Source organism: Marmota flaviventris, chromosome 1 (assembly GCF_047511675.1).
Source record: "Marmota flaviventris isolate mMarFla1 chromosome 1, mMarFla1.hap1, whole genome shotgun sequence".
NCBI classification, from domain to species: domain Eukaryota; kingdom Metazoa; phylum Chordata; class Mammalia; order Rodentia; family Sciuridae; genus Marmota; species Marmota flaviventris.
The window spans coordinates 215,039,520-215,043,263 of NC_092498.1; the positions used below are offsets into that span (position 1 = coordinate 215,039,520).

Below are 3,744 nucleotides of genomic sequence, written 5' to 3' on the forward strand. Positions count from 1 at the left end.
CAGCTACTTATCCCCTTTCTCCAACCTCCTACCTCCCTCCTCGGCCGCTCCCAACTTCTACCCACCTTCATCATTCCATGGCTGCTCCCCTTGATAAGGTCACAATGACCCTTTGTCATTAGATCCAAAAGGAACTTTTCATTATTCACCTGACACAGTCTTTAGGTGGAAAACTTCTACCTATGATTGGAACAACTTGACTATGTGAATCTTGTTTTATAATTGTGAATCTTATAAAAATCTAAACACAGAACAGGTTTATCGGATCAAATTAAGCTGACAGATCAAAATTGCTATAAGCAGAAAGTATAAACTAGATTTCTGTGGCAGTTCCCCAACTTCACCAGACCATGATGGGACACCCCCAAAAAACCTTTCCTGGTATCAGTCCTCTGGCATAACAACCTTCCCCATCCAACATCCCCAAACTGTTGTCCCAAACTTACGCCTGCCACTCATGTCTCTCCCAGAGAGGCGCACGCAGGGGTCCGACATCAGTGTGGACCTCCAGGATCTGAATCTGGACCTTTATCTAGTTCTTTCCTTGGACCTCTGCCTCCCTCACTGAGTCCAGGACCCCAGGCTTAGACTGGAAACCATCCCAAGCCTCCTGCCAGGACCTGAAGATGTCTCAGAGATGGTTGACCTCAGGCACCGTCACTCCGTATCTAGATTGACCAATTTCTTAGTGTGCGCACACTGTATGCATTAGTTCTTTTTCTGTTGCTAAACAGCTCAAGGCCACAGACTGGATATGTTTCAAAGAAGAGGGGTTTGTTTGGGCTCAGGACTCTGGAGGAACCAAATCGAGGGCTGGATCTCGTGATGGCCTTCTTGCTGTCAGGGTTCTGAGGCAGCACAGGCCATCAACTGGTGAGAGACAGGGAGTGTGCACCTGTCTGTGCCTCCTGCTCTCTCCCCCTTCCTATAAAGCCATCAGAATTCAGCCACGGGGGCTGTACCTTGATGACCTTGTCTAATCTCAATCATCCCCTAATGGTCCCATCTCTGAACACCATAGTCAGCCTAAGTTTCCATCCTCTTTGTAGCTCACAATGGGGGATAAAACTCCAACAGGAGTTCCAGAGGGGACAAAGCACATTCAAGCCATGACACTCTATTACCAAGAAACATGCTCTGTTCATAAACTACGGGCACCTGCTCCTTCTTGGGTGTGTCCCATAGTCATCCATCACTTTGGGAAATCTATGATGCTGCAAATATTCCGAGAAAGGGAAGGACTGCCTGGAGCCCAAATAAAACGTTCTTATAACTCCATGGCTCACGCTCATCAGACCGTCTCATCCCTACTCAACTGAACCTAGCCACACTTGGAAAACGCGCTGTCAGGTGCACATAAGAGTTCTCTCCCAGCACTGGGTCACCTGGAAACTCATCAGAAACACCTATAACATCTATCCCACCTTATTTCAGGACTATCCCTCCCACCCCAATTTCTGTACATTCCCTGTGGCTTAACATAACAGGTATGTAACATAGATTTGATCTCACCGCCCCAAGATGGTTCTTGATTTCTACATAAGGACACTTTTTTCTCCAAACTATATAATCTCTTGATAATACTCAGGTGTCCTGCACTCTCAACACCAAGCCCTTTATTTTAAAAAAAAATGGAGTTCCCAAATGACATACAAGTGACTGGTATTTTTGGTCTTCCCAAAGGTTCACAATTGAGGTGCTGTTCCCCCTATTGGATTCTGAGATTTGACATATTCATCTAGTCTTTCTTTCATTAATGTGTTTTTATTCTTTTGTTTCTTCTTCAGATACTTGTTCAGTTTCACATGCCTGACAGTTTTCTAAGCAAACTTGGAGACACTGTGGTGAGCACAGCAGAGTCCCCAGTACCTATGTAGGGAAGCATCAGGAAATGGATATGGTGGTTTCATATGTAAGTAGTCTTTCGAGAAAATACAATGCTGGGGTGGAAAATGCAGATCAGTGGGGCCAGTGGATGGGTGGGAGGCACTACCTTATTTTGAAGGACCAGAAAAATGTGCACAGGGTACTTTGTGATAGGAGGCCTAAAATAAGGATACAATTAAATCGTTGTAGTAATATAAATGTTGTATATGAATCTAATAAAAATGATACTAGGCTACAAAGATAAGAGTGTGTATGGGGTGGATAAATCTGTTATAATGGTGGTTACATAGTAATTGTTGTGGACTGTTTATGCCCTTCTAGCATTCATATGCTGAAATCCTGACCCCCTGCCATGTTTTGGCATTAGGAGGTGAGGCCTTTAGGGGGTGCAGTAACTGGGTCATGAGGATGGAAGCTTCATGAAGGGGGCATAAATGTGAATCCGACTAGTCTTTTGTCTGAACATTTAGCCTGAACATGAGGCCTTGGCGGCTGCACCCAAAAACAACTGTTTTGAGATGAGTATGATGTCAGGCATGGACTCACATGAGCAGCCACGTGTGGTCAGCTTTGGCCTGAGCCCAGTGTGTGGAGCACTTCGACCAAAGCCATCCACACCTCCATGTTGCCCCTCTGAGGGCTGTGGTGAGCACGAGGCACCATGTACCTGAACACCTCAGATCCACAGAAGAGTCCCATGACCGTGATGTGTGAGGAGCAGGTGGCCAAGGCCTTGCTTCGGGGCCTCCTCTGAGTGCATGAGCAGAATAGCCATAGGGGGCGGCAATGAGAGAAAGCAGAAGCACCAGGTTCAGCACTCCCGAGGTGGACAGCGCCCGCTCATAGGCAGAGGTGTCCGCACAGGGGAGCTTCAGCAGGGCTGGCACCTCGCAGAAGTGGTCCATGGTGCGGGAGCCACAGATGGAGGTCTGTGTGCAAGCACTGAGCACATCATGAGCAGGCACACCTGGCGTCTCATGAGCACAGGGTACTGCAAGGGGTGGCGCACAGCAATGGACCGGTCGTATGACATGAGGGCCAGCAGGACGCCCTTGGCCACACACATCAGTGTCAGGAAGAATAATTTAAGCTGTACAATCTCCAAAGGAGATGGAACCTCCGTGCAGAAGTGTGATGCCATCTCAGAGATGGTGGCCAGAAGGAAGTGAATGTCAAAGGGGGAAGTAAGTTGAGCACAAAGTACTAGGGGTCTGATCAGGAAAAAATGGGATGCTGTTTTCCAGAAATCCTTAAAGAGACAACCACCACCGGAATAGAAGGCACAGATACAGCCCAGAGACACTGAAAAGGCCAAAAGTGTGATTTCTAAGGCCAGTGAATGATTTATAGCCCCTATGCTTTATTCAACATACTTTAATTGCAGGACAAAGATAAAGCCTTCAGCAAGAAACCTTAGAGGGAATGGCAAAGATGTCTCATCTCATGCCAACCACCATTAATCAATAATGGCTTCCTGTGAGTGCTCTCTTGAGAAGCATTATGATATGCAACTTAAATCAGAAGGAAAATATGCCATAACCATGTATCTTCTTGCTAAAGCATCATATGAACTTATGCTATAAGGTCCTTTGTTGATTCTGTTGGCTCACAACCAGGAGCTGTCCACTATGAAAGTTAGCAGCCTCTCGCCCTTGCAGCTACTAAGGCTTCCCAGCTCCACTCCCCAAAGCCACCACACTCCAATCACCCTGGGGTCCCCAGAATCAGGGTAAACATTGTACTAAAGAGGTGTTTAGAATGCAGTCAGTAGTTTGTTCAGGGCAAGGGAGAGGCCTCACTGTGAGAAACTACAATTGGAGTCTTTGGGCTTAGAAAAGGGAACAAGTGGCCAATGGT

At 46.8% G+C, this 3,744-nt stretch overlaps 1 pseudogene; it reads right to left on the reverse strand.

Annotated features, from left to right (window-relative positions):
* Positions 1–2,451: 2,451 nt before the first annotated feature.
* On the reverse strand, positions 2,452–3,028 carry LOC139702712 (olfactory receptor 2Z1-like; annotated as a pseudogene).
* Positions 3,029–3,744: the final 716 nt, after the last annotated feature.